The sequence below is a fragment of the Ambystoma mexicanum genome, chromosome 10 (assembly GCF_040938575.1).
Source record: "Ambystoma mexicanum isolate Mex_15411 chromosome 10, UKY_AmexF1_1, whole genome shotgun sequence".
NCBI classification, from domain to species: Eukaryota; Metazoa; Chordata; class Amphibia; order Caudata; family Ambystomatidae; genus Ambystoma; species Ambystoma mexicanum.
The window spans coordinates 882,389,205-882,411,323 of record NC_090932.1 but is presented as its reverse complement, the minus strand read 5'-3'; the positions used below and the strand labels follow the sequence as shown (position 1 = coordinate 882,411,323).

Genomic DNA, 22,119 nt, shown 5'->3' with positions numbered 1-22,119 from the left:
TTGTTGGGCCCCCGTCGCCGGGGCGCCCTCACAGGACTTAGAAGACCGCTCGGACTTCTTTTTCTTCTCGCCTGACGGGCTCTTCCCTTCCAGCTAGTTGGCGAGACGGAGGTGGCGATCCTTCATGTTCCGCTCCGACATGTTCCCACAAAACGCACAGTCCTTCTCCGTGTGCGTCTTGTCCTCAGGGAGACAGAGGCATGACGAATGCTCATCCTCCTTGAAAACATTCTGAAGCTGGCATTCAGGGCATGTCCTGAACAGCTTCCCGGGCATCGAGCTTCCTTTCTCCTGGGCCATGTCCAGGGTAGGCCTCAGAGCTTCTGGAATCCTCCAAAAGCGTAACTCTACCAAAACTTCACCATTGAGGGGCGTAGAAAACTCCGAAACGGATCCCCGTTGATCAGATGTAGAAACGGTGGAGCTTGAGGCTCTATTTAACCAAAGAATGAGAAAAATCTCCTGAAAAAGCACGAAAACGCAGCAAAAGCTTGAGCTACAGCACAAGGACTCCCAACACTTGAATGTGCGGTAAAAATCTGAGGATGGCTGCCAGAGGCGGGGCTTAGGGAGAGGGCAGTCATTGGCTGGGGGCAGTATGACCCAGAGACCAGTGATTGGTTACTACTAAGAAAGACAGATCAGAAACGAAACTGATACTGATTTTTTTCTATACCGAGGATTCCCGGCCTGACGGGGAATATTCATGAGCATGTGAATCCATGCCAGGCCCCATGCTGGAGAAACCTGGCTAGGGTACAGGTGACATTTGCCGGCTTAAGTGCCATACTGCCTGACGTGAAAACTTTACGTGCCCAGGCATCAACTTTTTTATCCTCTCTATCTGCAGGGATAGTTGGATAAGCAGTTTGTTTTGAAGTGGATGCTGCCTGAATGACTAAACTCTCTGGAGTCGGATGTTTATTCAAATATTCAGGATCCGTTCCAGCTGGTCTATATTTTTTTGGAAAAGAGCTATCTGCAGCAGCAATACTCTCTGGTTTCTCCCAGTTTTTCTCCACAGTCCTTTGAAGGGCCTTGTGGAAAGGGAGAACAGGATCTTTCTGAGGTCCCTTGACGATTATATCCGTCATGTCATCTTTTTAAAAAATGGGTGAAGTATTACCCCAACCCATATACTCAATTACCCTGGTCATAAGACCCCTGTATCCAGCATCTGCATGCTCTGCAGGATCAGGTCTGGCGAACTCTAATTCTGGGGATGTGTTAACTCCACTGGCAGAATGTAGAGTATCACGCAGGTCTCTCATTCTAGATTCCTGATCAATAAGTTCCTCAGGAACTTGTCTTGTACCATAAGAAACTCCAAGAGGGGTAACTTCGTCCTCTTCTGAAGCAGATTCTTCATAAATTGCCGACATAGACTTGAAAAAGTCTGATCTGGGCAATGGAGTGAATCTCCTTTCTTCCTCTACTATCTGCGTCGTAGGAATTGATAAATCCTTCAAAATTGTAGAAGGGATCTTCGAAGACTTCGAAGATGACTTCGATACTCGTGTCAAGGATGTTTTTTGGTTTTGGAGTCAAAATTATCGACGCCGAGGGCATCGACGAAGTCGAAGTCTTCGACGACTTGTGTTTTTTGAATGGCACTGGAGAAGTGCTCGACTCTCAGAGTCTAAGACGGATTTACGTCGACTCGAATTCTTTTAGATTCCTCGACGCTACCGGTCTTTGCCATGGTAGTCTTGGACTTCCCTTTGTCGTCCAACGGAGCGACTTTAGGGGTATGGCTTTTTTTTCGAGGGTCTTTCGAGGGGGTCAGAGCCGCGTTCCCGAAAACCTCCATCTTTTTGCGGAATTCTTCCCACTTACTGGGAGAATCCGATTTAGTCGGACATCGAATTTCTTCGGTCGACTCTGAAGAAGCAGATGATGATGAGGGAGATCTATGTCTCCTCTTCATTTTTTTAGATGATGACGAAGAGTGTCTCGATCTACTCCTAGATCAAGATCTCCGAGTGCCTATGGCGATCCGATTCCTTCGAATCAGTCGCTTTCTTATGTCTTTTTGACATACCCTTCTTAGAGGTCTCCCTCCCATCCGAAAGTTTACCTCTCCTCTCACAAAGAGCTTTCTCGGTCATGGATTGACAGGACCCACAGTCGTCGGTTCGGTGACTGGAACCAAGACACCAGAGACAAATCCGGTGGGGATCGGTGATCGACATTTTAGATCCACAATCTAAACACTTCTTGAACCCCGTCTTGGTTGTCGAAGGAGTTAAATGACGACATTTTCTCCACAGAAAATAGAAGCGCGCCGTTCTCGACAGCGAAGCGATCGGAAAAACGGAACTGAAGCAACGGGCGCGAGCTATTTATACCATTGGTGACGTCGACAGAGTACGGAGTCCGTCGAGGGACAATCGACGGCACGACCTCGAGCACAGCGCCCTCTGCCGAGAATTATCACAAGATGAAGAATACGTGGGAGGACACAATCCATTCGAAATATATATTCTTTTTAATACAAAGCTTTGGTCAGTGTTTCCTTGTACCATAGTACTGTAGTCCTATTGTGTAAACCCTGAATACCGCTCAGCTCCCTCTTGAGGTAAGTCTGACTGCTTAGCCACAGCTACCAACTAAATCTTTGTGGCACAGTCTGATACCAAAGGGGATTTATTGCTCATACCTGTAGTCCGAATCTTCTGCAGTGCTCCCTAAGTGAACTGCACAGGGTTCTGCCTAACAAGCGGGGGCCGGGATTAATAGCCGACAGGTCTGGCACATCAGAGATAGAAAGGGGGTGGAGTGGCATGTTAGTTTAGGACAGAATATACTGTGACTGGGGTCTTGTTTTAATGGGAGGCACTCTGGGGTGGTCAGCAAGGAAGGGTCACACTTATGGTACATGAAAATAATAGCTTTGGAGGGGCACAATGTTGAACAAGCAGTAATATTCCAACAGCGGGGGTGAGAGGTGCAGGAGAACATTTTTTGAGATGGATGAGCAACTACAAGTCAAGGTGTGTCCCTGACACACACAGGACAGTGATCTCAGAGGAAGAATTAAATTAATACATTCTTTGTTTTCAACATCTTGTCTCTGCGCACCCATGAGAAAGGTACTTGGGAGGCACAGGCGCAAGAGGAAAAAGGTGGGGGCTGTCAGTGCTCGCGGTTCGTGGCGCTGCTGAGGGGGAGGGGAAACATTGCAATGCCAGAATGCGGCCTAGTCCAAAGTTGGAGTCGAGGGTACACAACATGGAGTTTGAGTGTGTCTAGCAATAGCCCCACCTCTGCTTATGTCAGGGCCTACTTCCCCATGGCTGCAGAATGGCAAAAGAGGCGTGCCCCCACGAGTGCAAGAGCAGGGTGTCACTTTCACATATAATGTATGGGGGCTGGGGGCTCAACCGACCCACTCCTTCCTTACATTAGCAACGACCACCAACACATGCCCCCATGAATATATTGGTCAGAGTGCAGCTATTTCTCACCAACAAACCACTTTGATATGCTGTTTTGCTCACAGTCAGTTCTTGCATGCCGAGTATCTTATCTAGCCTAGGTCTCATCCCTTTTGTGGGACGACTAGTTAGTCAGCTATTTGGGCAACTGTTTGGTAAGGCAACTGCAGAACCCCAAAATTGCTTTTATGCTGTTATTCATCTGGCCTTCCCACGATCAGTGAAGGTTCCACAGTAGCTCGACGAAACTGGGAAGTGTGAAAGCACAGCGTTACATTGTATGGCATTTGTTAAAATGGTACTTGTTGAAAAAAAAATTGAAAAAGAGGATGGATTTCAAAAGACAAATTGGATGCTTTATTTGGACACTTTATGTAAACATTGTTGATCAAAAAAACAGATGGTAATCATGTCTACCTGGAAGTGAACTGTTCCACAAGCTCTGCCTTAGTAAGACGGGGCACGTTTACAACGTTTTGTGGCAATGTATGTGTCCTCGGAACAAAATCGCACGCGATTCTGTGAGTATGTATGTCCAAGACAGTCATAATACGATCTTTCACAAAATCGAATTCCATTTCCTCGTATATTGGCTTGACAACCCATTTTTTGCATCTTTTCGTAAAGACTATTGTGTAGCGAAGCATCCCAAAGTTTCCCACAGTCCTCGATTGTTCACGCCCTACCGTCTTGTTATGCGCTAATACCGCTAGTAATGTCCTATATTGCATCCCCGTCTATGCCGAAATGCAATCTCTTCGGTCTGTACTTTAGGCACATATTGTGGAACACCTCCAAATCTCCCTTGTGACAGAATTCTGAGAGTCCCTTCAGATCTCTTGATAGAGTTTTATCAAACACAATCTTCTCAAGAGCTTTGTGTGGAGGTGAAGATGGAATCAACCACTTCTTTCGTTCCTGCTTCGGCGACAAAGGGCTATATGCACATTGGTGGAAATGTTGGTTTTCTGTCCAACGTTGGAACAGTGGTGCATTAGTGACTGCCATTTTTCTGATAGAATTTCAACAGACCCATCACAAGTTTTGGAGCTCCACCAAAGACAGTTGCTGGAAGACTGGGACCACTGTAAAATAGTTTCAGAACCTAATTTTTCTTGCAGCTCAGATTTTTTTATTGATTGATTTGGCAACGTGCCATACATGAAATTCATGGCGAATATTTGGAAACTGCGCTCTCATTGTCTATTGAAACGTGTATGTCAGTGGCTATGAGGTTGATTTGCATTCCCCTCGATTGGAGATCTTTCAGGGATTTTATAAAACCAAGTTTCTCCATGGCCACTGAGGATTTACATTCGGACACCTGCACGACCATCAGACACACCTTTTTTTTTTGTTTCCATGTCCTGAAAGTAGTATGTGCAGTGCGAAAATCCGGTGCCGTCACACTCCATCGCCAGCTAGCCTGAACAGTTTTTCGGAGAATGTACTTTGAATAGACATTTGTTCAATTTTCCAAGCTTCACTAAAAACAGGGAATAGATATTGATGTTGATATTTGTAGTACTGCATTTTAGAAAGGAACTGGAGTCCCACAAATGGACAGAAACTGGACAACTTACTGAAACTAGAGCTGCTGAAAAGTAAAGCAGCTGCACACAGTAGATTGCCAGCTGGCAGTTTCCCCAGCATCGGTTGAGCGGACCATGAACATTTTGCATGGAGCATTTCATAGGTGGCTTGTATTTTGAGGTTACTGCCTTGTGATGCACGAGTCACATTCCCCAATGGCTTCCTGCATACTTTCCCTCTCACTGGATGCACACATTTCAGCATCATTAAAATCTCCATCAAGCAGCTGTCGAATACAATGTATTTGGGCTCCTTTATTAGACTATCATCTTGCATGAATGTTGTTTCTGACTCAACTGTGGTTGACATATCAGCCCAACTGGAAAAACTGTAGACCAGATCTTTGGCAAGTTCCTCGGTCAATTGGGTTGATGCTTCAGTCTCTGTTATTTCAGCTTCTATTACTTGAACACGAATCGGAGAAAAAATCAATGTCGATTGTTTTTTGGGTGGCCCTTTTTTGGCGGGTGTTGATTGTGTCAAGTGGTCTGCTACTATTTGAAAAGCATCTTCATTACATTCAGTTTCATCTTCATCTGGTGGAGCTCTCGCATTGTAGCAATGGTCCAACAACACTTTGCTGGCTTCGCCGGTCACATTCAATTCCTTTTCTGGCCATTGGGCAAAAAAAGCATCTCGAGTCTACTTATTGATTTGAACACGCTGGGCCTCAAATAATAGTTGCTCCATGGTGAAATCAGTTTGGCAAGCAGCATTTCTGATTTCTGTAGCTGTCTGCGTCTGCATAGTTCGTATACCATCGGGGAACTAGAAGACGGGTTGGAAAAACATGTTCAATGTAAATCCCACATACAGTATATGGCACTTTCGATTTTTTAAAAAGCATGTTATGAAGGCAACAGCACAAAACACTATTTGCAAATGAAATGGTTTGTTAGTTACCTTTGCTTTCTTGGTTTTCTGTGAAACCTCCTTCACTGTAACGACTGCACCAGCAAGCTGGCCCGCCAACTTGGATCCACGTGCCTCCTCTTCTATATCCCGATCTTGTATACATCCCTAGAAAAGAATATTCATTTAAAATAAGTCATTCGTATTTGAAATCAAATTATTTAATCGCACACATGGCTTACACAGATACCCTTGTACACCGTGCACGTCACTTAGTCAAAATAATCATTTTGAATTTCAGCCGATTGATGGCTAGTTTACTCGATCAAAGATGACTGTGCGAAACCCACTGATTGAAATGTTGCACTGAAGCAATTTGCATAAGATGCTAGTTTATAATAATGTCACTGTCTAATGGCATCAGAACTAGGACCTACTTTTTTTCATGCGAGGGAACTGTCAGTACGCATACCACTGATAACAATTGCTATATATCGATAACATAACAAATTAAACTCAAGTCAATGGCAATGAGATGAATGAACATTACACTACTGGGTACGTTTGTTCGAAATAGATAGAAATTTAAAGATCAAGGAGATATGATTAGGTGACATGCCCTTACCTTGACCAACAAACAGTTAGTTTCAGCAAGCAGGGTAGTTAGTAGCAGGAGAACAGGGAGATGTTCACAGGTAGCACAATGACGAGCTGACTCGCAGTGGTCACAAGTTCTCAGGTAGCACGTTCATGAGTTGACTTGCAATGCTCAAAGATGTTCTCATGATAAATATCAACTGGTTTATAAAGAATTAGAAAAGTGGGTGAGTATGTGAATGAATGACGTGTATATGGCGTGGTCTTATGTGGATAGCAGGGGTGTGGCTGAATCAAGTGGAGCCTGCCTGGAGACACGGGGTCTGGCTCGGCCATGTGTACAATGACCCCTGCGCGTAAAATACCTTTGAAGCGTACATGGTGTTTGACACCTTGGCCTTTCCCACCCCTGAGCCCCCTTTGGCAGCGCACATCCCCTGGTGCCAACTGCCTTTGATAATGGCGGGGGGATGGATGGGCAGGAGGTGTGCAGATAAGTCTGGAATACTGCCGAATGGAGACATGCTTGATTCACTGAAACATTTAAACAACCATTGATAAAACTTCGGTTGTGTTTTATTTTGTTACAGATTTTGATGGCACAAATGTGCTACACATTATAAACTTCGGGTTGCAGCACAGTGTGGGGAAAATCCCATGTACTGGCCGCTGTCACTGGGGAAAGTTTCTCTAATGGCACCAAAGACAGAGGCGGGTATTACTCATCGAATGCGGTGTCCAAGCCTCCCATGAAGCCACCATGTAAACGAACGATAGGCTACCAGCCTGTACCACCTGTGAAAGAGAAAGATACAAACTGTTTTTAAATTAACAAGATAAGTGTATTAAACCTTAGTTGAAAATGCAATCTTGTATCCAATGGCATTGTTGCCCGTACAAATGTTACTTAGACACTGTACAATATTGAACGACTAGGCATTCCATTACATTTGGGACACAAATAAATATTACTTCATGGTTGTACATGAAACAAACATAAGGAGACCACTACGATTTCCCCAAATTGCGAGTGATGTATAGAATTGCAAGACTAAATTCGTTTGGCATTGATAGATCAAAGTTACGACAATATAGGAGACAACCATCAAATGGTAGTGGTCTAAGTGACATCACAACTACAGGACACTTACTAGTCACTTGGATTGCGAGGGCGAACGGTTGCTCGAAGTTCGCGCATAAGCACCATCATAATCCTCAACACGGACTGTGTGAGGCAGGCTGTCCTGAAGTCATACAGCTCGGTAACGCATTGTGGCCGTGCCTCGCCTTCCAATATGTAGTACAAGCATCCAGAGTTTTCTCGGCAGCAGCAGTTCTCCTCCTCAGTTGGCATTAGTGCGCACTGATTGCAGGTACACTAGGTGGAAACATCGTCCATGTGACTAGGCTCAGGCTCTTGATCTGTTGAATCTTACTCCAGACTGTCGTCCGAAGCCCTATCATTTGCGCATCTTTCTCTTTCGAGTAATTCCGCCTCAGAATACTCTGGCTCGTACTGGTAGGGCTGTATTGTTGCCATTATGCGGCAAAATAAAAATGGATAGTAATGGTACTAGTATCTGTTTGCACGGGCTACGAAGGTAGCTGACCAGAGCACAGAAATGAGGCACAGAATACTAACAAAAAACAAAAAAACAAAAAACCCCAAAAGGACAGCGAAACTAATGGAAAGCAAATCTGATGTTGTCTGATGAGAAGCGGTCTGTTTATACTTATTGAGGAAAGACGCGTCCAGCCATTTCCATGGAGACACGTCTTAGTTGAAGCGCAGAGAATGTTGACACGAGACATGCATTGGCGTTGTGAAATGGGTGGTACGCGTCTAGTGATCTCAGCCTCAGGGGCGGGGGATAGGATTTAGTGCCGCCAGGGCAGTCCACCTTGGGCGATGCAGCAACGGATAAGATGATCACATAGGTGTTGGACATCAAATGGTGTCCTGCAGTGCCATTTGTTTAGACTGTGACCGGATGCGCCAGTCATCCAGATAAGGGTAGACGTGCACACCTGTGCCTCTCTGGTATGCAGCCACTGGAGCTAGGCACTTGGTGAATAACCTTGGAGCTGACTTCAGTCCGAAGGGTAGAGCTTTGAATTGATAAGTGCTTCCCCTGCACTATGAAATGAAGAAAACATCAGTGCTACTAGTGGATGGGTGTATGTAATTATGCATCTTCTAGATGCAGAGATGCAAGAAAATCCCCGTTCCAGTTGCTTGAGAACTGCAACGTTACCATACAGAACCTTTGTGATCAGAGGAACCTGTTGAGCCTCCCGAGATACAGAATGGGTCTCCAACCACTTGACTTACCACTCCAGAGCCCCTGAGGAACAGGTTCTCTAGCCCCCCCCCCTTTTTTTAAAGCAGGGACTGAACTTCCTTTAAAAGGAGATGCAGTATTCTTTAGCGAACAGGTGGATTGGAAGGACATTCGCCCAGAAATTCAAGGGTGTGTCCCCGTGGAACGATGCTGAGCACCCACTTGTCCGTGGTGATATTTCTCACTGGTTGACAAAATGAGACAACCAGCCTCCCACTGGGGTGCAGAAGTGGGGGGCCAGGACCAGAGTAGGGTCAGGCTTGCTTTGGAGCTTGTGGACGAGTGAAGGATCCACGCCGCATTTGCATGCCCCTGTACGCTTCTGCCCTTCCTCGGTAGGCCTCCTGTGAGGAAGAACGAGAGGGTTGATGAGGGCTGATAAGACATCTGCTGATATGCCCCAGAAAACCTGGAGAGTCCCCTTCCCAAAATAGAAGGACCACCTCCACTGCAGGAGGGTTCCTAGGGAGAAGGCAGTGCCCATGTCTGTTTTTATTGCCTCAAGGGTCTTGTCTACCTTCTACTTCTTTAGCAAGATGCCATCAAAAGGCACGTCTATGACCTTAGATTGTACGTCTGGGTGGAAATCAGTGGTTTTCAATAACCCGACGCTGTAGGACAGCCCCGTTTCCCATATGGCAGAAACCTGTGTCTGCCACACGCAGAACTGCTGTGATTGCGTGATCCGATGCTATCTCACCCTTGTGCAGCAAAGCTAAAGCTTCTCTCTCTTGTTGTCCAGCAAGAAGTCTAAGCGGGGTCCCATCTTTCACCATAGTTCTCCATCATATCCGGAAAGAATGGCTAACGAATTTGCAGCATAGAAAATGCTAGCCGCTTTGGTTACGATCCTCTTTCTGAAAGCATCCTGCTGCTTTGCATCCTTACCCAGTGGAACCAAGGATTGGGATGAAGGGTTAGCTGACCTCTTCCTGGCCGCAGTAGTATCTACAGTGTCAGAGGATGACTGGGAGCGAAGACACATGCGAGCATGCTCAGGAACTTTATTTATTCTCCAGTCAGTCCCTTTTTGGTGGAGCTAAAAAGGGGTTCTGCATGACCAGATCACCATCTTCCCAGGTGTCATCGAGCAGAGGTGTAGCTACCACCGATTTCTTGGAGGCCTCCCTCCTCTGAAACAGGAAACCCCCCCTTCTGTTCTTCAGGGACGAGGTTGAAGAGCTTCACATCATGCATCAAGAGCATGGAATGACCCCATTTCATCTGGCGGTGAACTTGTGTAGGGCAGGTCAGCATTGGGGTTCTCTCCATCTGCTGGAACCAGGCCATCAAACTAATCAGCTGTATGGGTACCGTGGGATGTGTCCGTATCCAGACCTGTATCGGTGTCCATAAGGGCACCCAGTGAGTGTAGGAAATCCTATGCGGGTTATGGAGGCCAAGGTTGAGGTAACCCTGCATCAGGAGGCCATGTGAGACTCACCCTAGGAGCACCTTGAGGGGCCGTAGAGGGTAATCGTTGCTGTAGAACAAGTTACTTTCTTACCTGGTAACGTTCTTTCGATGGGATGGTCTGACGACGTATTCCATATCTATGACATGTAATCAGCACAGCTGTGGTGATTACATATCATAGATATGGAATACGTCGGAGGACCCAATCCCCATGAAACTCTGTTACCAGAGACTGTAAAGTGGATAAAATATACTGTGACAAGTCCTTGGGTGCAGGATGCACTTGGGCTGGAAAGACCCGTGGATGGTGTGGCTGGCTCCAAATGGTGTTTCGTTGACAACGATTTAGTTGGGATGGTTGTGGTTGTTGGCGGAGACTGTGCCGTCGTGGTAGATGGGGCCACCGCGGCCGCACAGTCCCCTGCTACCAGTAGTCACTTAGGTGACACAGCTGAAGAAACAATCAAAAATATAGAGTCAAAATAGTTGAAAAGGAGTGAATACTGAGAACTCCCAACACGTAAACGTGTGGTCAAAATCTAAAGATGGCCACCAAGGGTGGAGCGAAGGAGGACAAACTTCATTGGTTGGGGCAGTATGGCCCAAAGTGACACCAATAGACTGTATAAGTGACAAGCAGGTTCTTAAGCTTTAAAGCAAAAATTAAAGTTACTCACTGTACTGATTAGAGTACTCGGTCAATTGTCCCATTTCCTCAATCCTTATGTGTCCCCCCCCCCCCAACATGGAGATGGTACCAAAACCTTTCTTAGAGAAAAATTGAGCTTCCCCTTTAAAATTTAGCATAGCGTGTGGAAAATCCCCCAACCCCCCCCCCCCACTCCCTCCCCTAATGAGGCCCCTCCCACTCCTCACTTCAGTCCCCTTTGAACACATTGGACGCATAAATACATGGCTACACTGGATATATTAGCCCTTGGCATACAAAGGACTATGGCCTTTGAGTACTCTAGACAGTGAGTAACTTTAATTACTCATACGTCCCGTCCCCTTCCCTCCATCCTTGTGGGTGATTCCACCGAACAAGACCATAGGGGGGGAGCTGTGACAACCTGCCTCATATCTAGAGCGAACAAAAAAAATGTCTTCAAAACTGCCTGACCAAATTCTGCATCACGCCTGGAGCTGGTAACCAGGGAATAGTGCTTACAGAAGGCCGGAGTGGCCCAAGTAGCCGCCTTGTTGGGTTCAGAAGGATGCCTCTGAACTGCAGCGGTTGTGGCCTTAACTCTGACTGCATGGGCGTGAATCCTCTACTCGTTTGCCCATTGCCGTGTATGCCTCTGAAATGCCCGAAATCATCCAAAGGGTAACAGAAGCTTTGGAAGCCTGGGTACCAGGAGACGTGTCCCTGAAGGTGATCAATGCCTCAGAATTTATGTTCCTGAAGGTGATTATCAATGCCTGAGAATTCCTGAAGGATTTAGTCAGAGAGAACACTTGAGGACCCTCTTGAGGTCCAGGGAATACAGTGCCCTTTCAGTCTCCGAATGTGGGTTCGGGAACACCACCAGCAGGCAGATTTCATGGTTCAAATGGAATGGAGAGACCACCTTTGGCAGTGAACTCTGGCGAGTATGCAAGATGAACTTGTAGTTATGAAATGTGGTGAAGGATTCACACAAAGGCAGCGCCTGAAGCTCGCAGACCCTGCACGCAGAAGTGAGCGCCACCAATAGAACTGTCTTTAACGTCACCAGCCAGATGTCCGAGGACATTGGCTCAAAAGGCTTGCGCTGAAAGGCTGCAAGAACCACATTGAGGTCCCAGACTGGATGAGGTCTGTGCTCTCGAGGAAAAAGTCTGGACAACGCCGTAAGCTGGGCCTTCACCGCCGGGTTGGCTGCTGAAAATACGTGCTCTGGGGAATTCTTGAAGGCCTCGATGGCCACCAAATAGGTGTGGCAAGAATCCACCTGAATGCCAGAGCAGGCCAAATGCGCAGAGAAAGCCAGCACATTCTCCATGGCGCAGGTTAATGGGTCCAGCCCCTTGTCACAAGCCCAATGGCAGAATCTGGTCCACTTGCTCTTATACTGGGATAGAGTAGACGGCCTCCTGGCCCACTGCATGATGCCCCAGTTGTCCTCTGAAAATTGAGCATGTTGCAGTCTCAGCTGGTCAGGAACCAGTCCACAAGGGTTAGCCTGGCTGGGTCCGGGTGCTCTACTGCTCCACTGCCCCACCCTGCTGTGTCAGAAAGCCCCTGCCCTTCTGGGGATCGGAAGATGGAAAGGCCCCAGGGAGCACAACTGAAGTAGGTCCAAAAACCATGCCCTCAACCCAGCGCTGTGCGATCAGGATGAGGCTGCATCCCACTGAAGTCCGGAACTTGCAGAGGGTCCGCTGTAGCAACAGTGGAGGAGGAAACACATAGCAACCTGCGGCTGCGCCAGCAGAGCTGGAACGCATTCCCCAGAGAACCCCAGCCTGCCAAGAGGCAATGCGGGTGTACTTGGAATTCAGAGTAGACGTAAACAAGTCCCGATCCGGAAACCCACATCTCTGGAACAGGGGCAACAAGGAGCTGATGTGTAACTCCTACTCGTAGGCATTGAACTACAAACGGCTGAGCTGGTCCACTTCCACGTTGCTGTCACCCGGGAGGTGGACCGCTGAAATCAGAATCCCTTCCCCTAGGGCCCATTCCCAGATCACCACCGCCTTCATGCACAGGAGGGGGTCAAGGGATGGGGGCATGTTGCCACCCCGCTTGTTCAGGTAAAACATTGTAGTGGAGTTGTTGGTCCTGACCAGAACCGCAGTGTCCCTGATGAGCGGCAGACAAGCCTTGAGAGCCAGGCCCACCGCCCGGAGTTAGAGCAGATTGATATGCAGGAGGGCCTACTCCCTGGAAGATGGGCCATGAATGGAGTAGCTCTCCAGAGTGGCCCCTCCAGCCTGACCGTGAGGAATTCGTTGTCATCACCAGAGTGGGCTCTAGTCGGGTCAAGGGGGCTCCCACTGCCACAATGTAGTCCATCAGCCACCAACGAAGGTCTGGGATGAGGAGGGGGGGGGGGAGGAATTGGGATCCTGTCTGACACCCTGTCTCCTCATACCAATTGGCCACTAGGTGGAGCTGGAGGCACCTCATCTTGGAGGCGGGGTGCTGAACTGTGAGCACGCAAGATGCCATTAGAACCAGAAGATGCTGGAACTACCATGAAGAGGTGGTCGAGTTGGCCAGAAAGTGCCCTACCACCTTGCAGAGGGAGAGGAGTCTCTCCGGCGTGGGAAACACCCACTGCACTGCTGTGTCCCAGAGCACTCCAAGGACCACCATATCCTGGGCGGGAGATAGCTGCGACTTCGGCCGGTAGCGTGAGAAGCTCAGCTAGTGCAAAACGTCCACTAGTCGTGGGCAGGAGTGTACCACCCTCTCTGGGGAGCTTAGCCCAACTAGCCAGATAAGGGTACAAGTGATGGCCCTCCAGGCAGAGGAGACCCGCCACTGCATTCATCAGTTTCGTGAACACACGAGGATCCGAATTGAGGCCGAAGGTGAGCACCTTGTACTGGAAGTGGTACAACATAATCGTGAACCGCAGAAACGTCCAATGCCACTGGTAGATGGGGACATGAAGGTACACATCCTTGAGGTCTAGGGAACACATTCAGTCCCCTGCGCACAGAGATTCTTCTATGTGCGCAGGAGTAATCATCTTGAAGCGTTCGAGCAGTAAAGACAAGTTGAGGAAAGACAGGACCAGGACTATCCTCAGGCCAGCCTGGTTGTTCTTGGGTACCGCACAAATCCTAGAATAGAAGCCAGAACCCCCGTCTGACTGAGGAACGGGCTCCACCGTCTGCATCTCCATAAGAGAAATGTTCTCCCGTAAAAAAAAAGGGGCAAGGACCCAATCTGACTTAGAGGAGGAGAGGAGGGTAGAGGAAAAGGAAGAGGAAGACTGAATCCCATGGAGACTATAGAAAGGAGGCAGGAACTCTCGAAATAACGCATCCAGCTGTGCTCGAAGAGAGCCAGCCGACCCCCTACTGGGGGAGCTGTGTTCTCCAACCATGATGTCACCACATTTTGGCGTCTGAGGCAGAAACAGAGGAGGGGGAGCAGAAACAAACACGCAAAGTCCTCTGCTGCTTCCTCCTGTTGTTGCTGGGCGACCTTTCAGGCCTCTACGGTCCCGAAACCCCTTGAAGCTGGTAAAAGCGCAGGGTTTAAAGTCGGCCCTGCCCTGATACTGAGGAAAGGACCTTTGTCCTGGCGTAGTTAGGATGGCCAAGGACTTGGCGGTTTGCGTGGAGGTGGTCATCTTTGTCCACTCGTCATTGGCGGACGAATGAAAGAGGCCCACACCCTCGAAGGGAAGATCGAGGAACCGCTCTTGCACGTCAGATGAAAGCATAGTGGCATGCATCCACGGCATCCTTCACATTTCGATCCCCAGGCACAGCCCTCTGCTGGCCGTATATGGTCCTTAATTTGCCCAACAAAAATCCATCAAAAAAACTTATCAAAATGTATATGGGGGTGGGTAAGGGTATAAAAGGGAGGGGGTTGAGGTAGAAGGGAAATCGGAGGTTTTGGAGGGCATGCCTCAAATTTTACATTTCAATTAGTTTTTTCGATGGATTTTTGACTGCAAAAAAGTCATCAAAAAAACTATCAGTAAAATGACATAAAACCCTGCTGGATGTGTCTATGTGGGAGACTGAAGACTCCATGAGGTCCTGCGCAACAGCCTTGAAGGAGGCTTACCTCTCCCGGGGGAGGTCAGGCAAAAACTCCCACAGATCCCGCCACAGTTTCTGGTTAGCCACGGCAAAAAGGGCATCGGCCTGCCACAAATGCAGCCCTGATATGGCTTAGCACTGTTTGCCCAAGACTCAAGGACCTTGTCCTTTTTGGACAGGCAACTGGAGGAGGATCCCGAGCAGTAAGACTATGATGGTTTAGAATAGAGGGAGGCCATGGCCACAACTGAAGAGAACGGCTGATGGTGGGAGGCCAGTAGCACCAGCTCCCCATCAGTCAGCCTGAATCTGCTGCCCAACTTCTTGTTCATCTGGGTGTTGGCACTGGGCTTCTTAGACCTTTCTCGCCACCTGCAGGACATCTTTCTGGAGCTGAATGCCAGACTGGCGTGTGGAGCGTTTGCCCAAAACCTCTGCTAGCACTCCCGACTCCAAGGGGATTTCTTTGTGCAGTTGAAACCTCAGAAAGCAGTCATGAAAGGCCTTAACATATGTCAAGGGTTCGTCGGCCTGAGCGTCATCATCGCTGTTATCGCCCCCCACCCCACCTTTTTTTTACAGACTCAGGGGAGTCCGGGCCCTGGGACACCAGTGTCGGCGGGGTCCCCCTCCGCCAGTCCGGAACCGAAGACAGGTCCAATGGCTGAGAGGGAGGCGTTGGTGGCACTGGCGGCCGCAGAGGGATCTGGACGACCGGCAAAGCCTGCACCAGGGGAGGGACAGGCAATGGCACCTGCAATGCTGGAGGAACAGGCTGCGGGCCCACAGGTGGGGCAGGGGAGGCACAACCTGTCGATCACCTCCTTCACTATGTTCTTGAGGTGCCCAGTAATTAGGGGGAATGCATGAGGAGAAAGCGCTCGGAGAAGCAGACCTCGAAAGCCACCGACCGGGTCCCTAGGGGGCCGGCCCTCCGACTCGCTGGGTCTCCGCCCCTCATCAACGCGCTGAGGCACGTGAGGCGTGTAGCAGTAAGGCTGCAGTGGGTAGATGTATCCTTGAGGAAAGCAGCCACCTATACCATGCAGTCCACCACTGCTTCTAGAGTGAAGGGGACTGGGACCTTCTTGGAAAGCCCATACAATGGGCGAGAGCACAGGTGGGCCTTGACTCGAATCCAAGATGGCTGCTGGACTAGCAGGCTCTGCCACGTGCTTATCTGCCAAACCAAGGGCTTTGCGCCACGATCTGGGGGGGGGAGGGCACGAAGGCTCCGAGCCACGTGGGAGATGGGTGGACACGCCGGTTGCCCTGAACCCAAAACAGAAGCATCTACCTTGGATCACTCTGGTAGGCACTGAGCCTTCAGCCGGCCGGTAGTGTAATCACACTGACCGACGGCCTCGGAGGGAGCTCCAGTGGGCTGTGCGCTCTCGGCACCTGTGGCAGTAGTCGTGCTGGATCGTTTTAAGGACCGACTCTTGGAGGTAGAACACGACGATCCCTTGCCCCTTGGGTTCGATAAGGACGACGAACTTGATCGCCCCTTCTAAGACAGCTCGGTAGGGCCCCCGAGTCCCTCTGCTTGGGAGCTGGGCCTGCCAGAACCCGAGTCCAAGGAACTCTTGCCTGAAGAAACACCTGGGAAGGAGTCTGCGCGCTGAGGAGCCGTACTAAATAAAGGCCCTAGACCTTGTCTTGACGTGAAGCCCTGGAGGCAAATTCTGTAAGGTGAGCTGGAGGAGAAGTGTGGAATATCTCCCTCCAACAAGACAGTCGATTCTTCAATGCCCGATGACCTTGAGCGCTGCAAGCCGCGCACGCATCCCAGAGGTGGTCGGACCCCAGGCACTCAAGGCAGAGTGCATGGGGGTCTGAGGCCAGGAATGAGCGGTCACAGGACGCACATCTCGTGAATCCTCCTGAAGCAGACATGCACCGAGGGAGTCGAGGCACCGAAGGGGAGCAAGCGGAAAGTTAAAAAGTCTAGGCCTTTCCGCTTGCCACGTCGGGCACCATTCGTGTGGAAAAAGGGACTGAGGTGAGGTGCCGCAGGGCGGTGGCTTGAGGGGTGGTTTCCCCGCTCGGGGCCGCACCCCCACACGCTATACAAAATGTAAAGGGGAAACTTTCGCTGCAAAAGGTTCTGGCACCATCCCCATGTTGGGAGACACCCACAAGGATGGAGAAGAGGGGACAGAGCGTATGAGTATTGCTTTAACATTACTGAGGATTCCCAGCCTGACAACAGTGAATATTCATAAGCATGTGAATGCATGTAAGATCCAATGCTGGAGTCGTTATGGCGCAAATGTTGGTGGAACTTCATTTGGATTTATAAAAGCGCCCAGCAGCCCTGGCGCTGTTACAGTATATTCACTTAGATACAGTTTAAGACGGGTGCTTCAAAGGCAGAATTACAGGTTATGCAATGCTAGGCACAGGTACAGTGTTCCATGGTTACAGAGGAATGGTTTTAAGCACAATCGGATAGTCTTGTTGAAAAGCTTAGTTTTCAGAGCCTTTCTGAAAGCCATGAGAGAGTCTTCCTTTCTTAGGCTAAGTGGGAGAGCGTTCCAAGCTTTTGGGGCTAGAACTTCGAAGCTGGTGCCACCAGCTTTGGCTCTATTGAATGTCAGGACTCAGAGAAGGTGAGTATAGGTCTCGTTTTGGTCTGTGGACGGGCACCTGCCGTATTCGTTCAGCTAGGAAGGCTGAGGCGGTCGGAGAGAGGCACATTATCCGATTATAATTTGTGCAGTGACTTCAGCCGCATGTGAAGACGAGGATTGCAGGCTTGTCCATGCCGGAGCATCATATCACAAGAGTGCAAACAAACTGGAGCTATATATTTTTAATGAATGCTATGCAATGCATGTCCTCTTTAAAGCATATATGTCGCTAATGCATATGCGGCTATGCCAATAACCTCCACAGAATAATCGAAATTCACGTGCTAATTTCTTCGATATCAGTCACTGGCCATGATTCACTTATTTATACTGGGTGTCCTGGAGACTTACATGTAATCCATTTTTCACATTTGCCAGTCTCCAATCCAGGGCCCTGTGTATGTAACAGGAGTTCTCAGATATACACAATTAATAAATGATGACTCTATAAAGATAATCCAGCATGTTACTGATTATATACATACTCTACAATCATCTGCGCAAATTAGTGGTGAGGCACATCGCTGTTGAAATGCCAAAGTCACCCTATTTATGACATTAACGGTCACAAAATACCTCGCCTTGCACACTGAGGAATTTGCCTCCATGCTTTTCTGCACCGTTCTTCCTACACCAAGTCTCTTGGGTTGTCTCCGCCTCCTCTGAACTCATGCAAACTATCCACACTCAGCCTTTCTTTTTGCCTTCATTCACTCTGTGGCTCTGCTGGTTTTGTCTCCCTCCCTGCCCCTCCCATTGGCTGCAGCACTCACCTCACTAAAAAGCAATTGGTGCCTGTCATTTTACTGGAGCTGGATTCTACAGGGTGGCGGTTTCACAAACCCTCTAAGCCGCTCCCCTTTTCCAGCACGGTTTTGGAAACAGTCTCTGGTGTGATAGCAGCCAAGGGCTTAGGGTGCTCTTTCTCCCTGTGGCTTGCCTCAGGTGTTGGTGTGTTTTGTGGCCAATTCGGTTTGGGGAGCGTTTCTGTGTCACTAGTGTCCCTTTCAGTCTCTCTTCACTCCCGTCACAGAAAGCAGGTTTCTTTTTTTTAATGTTTTTATTTTTTTAATATCAAGGACTAAATTAGATTGCGCCTGGAAGATATATGTCCTAACTGCTGAAAGTCACTACAGAAAATGGAAATGTAGGGGGCGTGGCTAGGACGGCCATGTGAGAGGTCGTACTCCCGTGGAGCTCCTGTGATGATCCTGGGTGTGGGTGCGTGCATGGATGCCTGCCGGCGCTGAAAAACATCACCCGTGATTCTAAACGTAGTGTGCGCACTCGTAACTCTGGTGCACGGGCGATGCACCAATACAAAGTTATGCTTGTTTTAATATTGCGGGCGCCGGAACGAAAACAAGAAACAAAATGGTGGCAGTAACAAAGGAACCTTTGTAACACTCGAGAGCGTAGCAGTGAGCCCAGCCGCAATCTTTGATTGCTGAACGAGCCCGGCCTTGCGACACGACTGGAGGGGGCCGGAGCGCTGAGGAGCAGAGAGCGCGTGGCGGGCCGCGCTAGCCGCGTATGAGTCCTGTGAGCTGAGGGGAGCGACGGCGATGGCACGGCATCAATGTGAGCGAGCGTGCAGAGCGGGCGCACTCACTGCTTATGGCTGCAGGTACCTGTGGAGCACAAGCGTAGCGGCGGCGGGAGCCGGGCCTGCGGTGCCGACAGATTGAATGTTGGGGGAGCCATAGGAGATACATTGTGCCCAAGCGCTGAGTGGAGAAACGACCGAGCGCTGCGCTGGGCATATGGGGCTGGCTGCAACAAAGTAGCAGCGGCCCCCTGTACAGGGGAGAGGGAGAGAGCAGCAGCGGTAGCACACACACGACTGCTGGGAAGTGGATTTTGAACACGAGAGGTGCATGAGATTGATCAAAGGGGCTGACAACAATCCAACATGGACGCCCCACGCGATCTATGACTTTATAAGCCCAGCTGCCTGTGGACAGTGCAGTGGCTAGTGCTGTGGGGCGTGCCAGCACACAAGGGACAAGGCATGTTCCTGGGGGCTGCCCCCTAGGAGCGCTGGATGCGGAGGAGGCCACAACACCGAAGGGCCCCAGGAAGTATCAGGATACATAGGAGGCCCTGGGGGAGGGTGAGAGGTGCCGGGAGACACCCATGGCACGTGTGCTAGCGGCTGCGAAAGAGGGAGCCAGGAAAGGCTCAGTGTAGGCGCCCTGGCCTGCGAACTCTGAGGGTGGTGAGACTTCAACACGAGCCCTCGAAGGAAGACAGAGAAGGCTAACCCGGGGCACTGGCTGGTCCCCAGACACAACGTGAGGTGGCCTCCCCAGCTCAGGAGTGTGAGGACAACACCTCGGGCTAGACCGTGGACCGGATGGTCTCAGTGGTCATGTGCACTCGCTGGCCCAGCGCTCTCCCACCTTGGCTCTCTGTCAGCTTTGGCTACTGGAGGATCACAGCAGAGGCCAGCGGTGCCACACAGCGCGAGCGCAGGTACGCAGGTGGCCGCAGCTCCTTCGAGGTGGGGAGCAGGCAATAAGAACACACCTGGACACAGATGTAACGGCTCCTGCAACGCTAAAAGGTGGGCTGGCGTCACATGGACTTCTAGCACGTGGGGTGGTGCTGCCAGTCTGTGCCCGGAAGACACAGCGTGATGTCTTCTAAAGTTGTCAGGCCCAGGAAAAGCAGCCCACGCTGGAGGCTTTTGCCAAGTCGCCCCCTGGCGCAGAGGGGGGCAAAAGTAAAGACACTAGCACAGCAGTATCGGAGACACCGGGCACAATCCAGGAAGTGCTGGCAGCGATAGCAGACCTGAAAGTTGCCTGGGAGACTAAACTGGGCCTGGCAATGAACAAACAGAGTGGGCCTGGACCTCAAAATTGGAGCGGTCCAGGAGGAAGTTAACTTGCTGAGACAGGACGTGGGTACGCTCGCAGAGCACACTGGAAACTTGGAAAAGGAAATGGCCCCTAACACGGCGGCATGCGCTGCCCATGGATCGGAGCTTCATGCACTTGTGCAGAGGGTGGGCAACCTGGAGTGCAGAGCGGAAGAGGCGGAAGGGCGCGCCTGACGCAATAACATTTGTATTGTTGGTTTGCCGGAAGGAATGGAGGGACCAAATCCGACAGAATATGTAGAAACCATGCTTCTGCAGGAGATAACTGGCAGAACACTGACCAAGGGGTTTGCAGTTGAGAGGGCGCACAGGGCCTTGATGAGGGGACCGCCCCCAAGTACTCCCCTGCGGCCGCTGATCGCAAAGATTCTGAATTATCAAGATCGGAAGAAGATACTTGAATTCTTCCAGAAGGGGGGGGGAACGATTGAAAGGGGGCCGGCGAGAATTACAGCGTATCCGGACTATACTCTGCACATACAACGCAGCAGGATGAACTACGGAGCGCTGAAAAGGAGGTTGAGAGATGCCGGCCACCGCTATATGCTGCTTTACTCGGCCAAATTGAAAGCGTTCTACAAGAACAAAACTGTTTTTCGAGATGCCGAAGGATGCTATGGAATGGCTGGATATGCAGGGTCGCCCTCAGGAACCAGATGTCCAGACGGGAGTCGCGGCAGATAAGTAGTATGCGGCTGGGTCACTGTGGGTGACATAGCTGAGACATTGGGACTTGAATGTAGTGGTAAATAAAGCTTGTGGGAAATGCGTAGCAGTAAATATGCGCTGGCGGGATCCATTGGTTGCAACTATCCCATTCAGATAAGTGGGAGCTCCTGGGAGACAACCCTTACACCCCTTAGTAGTACACTTAGTTAGGTCACTGTTAGATCGGTGATGCCCCGCGGGGTCCTAGTTCTCGGCTGGGCCTTTGTTGGGGCTGGGAAGGGTGGGGGAGGGGTTGTGTGCAGTGGGGTAGTGTTTTGGGAAGGGGCAGGGGGAAGTTGCGGAGGATGGGAGGGCTAAGAGTCAGACAACGGGTCATCAGGGAAGACATCGGAGGGGAAGGTGGAGGCGGAGTTCACCAAGTAGATGGCGTCGTGTAATCTCAGAGTAGCTACCTGGAATGTGCGGGCCTCAATAGTTATCTAAAATGCAACAAAGTGATGATGTACTTAGAGGATGTGCATTGACATAGCCTTGCTACAGGAGACCCACCTCACCAAGGAGAAGTTGGAGGTGGTCAGAAGAAAATGGAAGGGTAATGTCATAGGTGCTTCATACTCAGCATATGCATGGGGGGTGATCACTTGGGTGGCACCAGACGTCCCGTTCCAGTTGCTCAGCTCTACAATAGACCCAGAGGGTAGAATGGTGGTGGTGGCGGGACTACTGGAAAATAGGGAGGTGAATATTATAAATCTGTATGCACCCAACCACGATACAGCGGCATATTTTAGGTCGCTATACACTAAAATTAGCCCCCTGGTGCGTGGCACGGTGGTGTGGGGAGGGGATTTCAATTGCACCCTGAACCCCAGGATAGATAGGTCAGATGATAAATCAGGAAAGCCGGCGCCAGCGGCTAAAGCATTGAGGACACTATTGACAGATCTTGGTCTGGAGGATGTGTGGAGAAGGCTACACCC

At 49.9% G+C, this 22,119-nt stretch overlaps 1 protein-coding gene across 28 annotated transcripts in view; it reads right to left on the bottom strand.

The window, feature by feature from the left end:
* The window catches only part of DLG1 (discs large MAGUK scaffold protein 1), a 2,685,689-nt gene that overhangs the window by 1,168,664 nt on the left and 1,494,906 nt on the right, over positions 1-22,119 (bottom strand). Inside the window, exon 1 of one of the 28 annotated variants that reach the window (XM_069618614.1) lies at positions 5,934-6,046. The exons of the other annotated variants lie outside the window; for them this stretch is intronic. The gene's annotated coding sequence lies outside the window, so the exon portion shown is untranslated. Of the gene's footprint in view, positions 1-5,933; positions 6,047-22,119 lie in introns of those variants that run through there. 28 annotated transcript variants of the gene reach the window in all.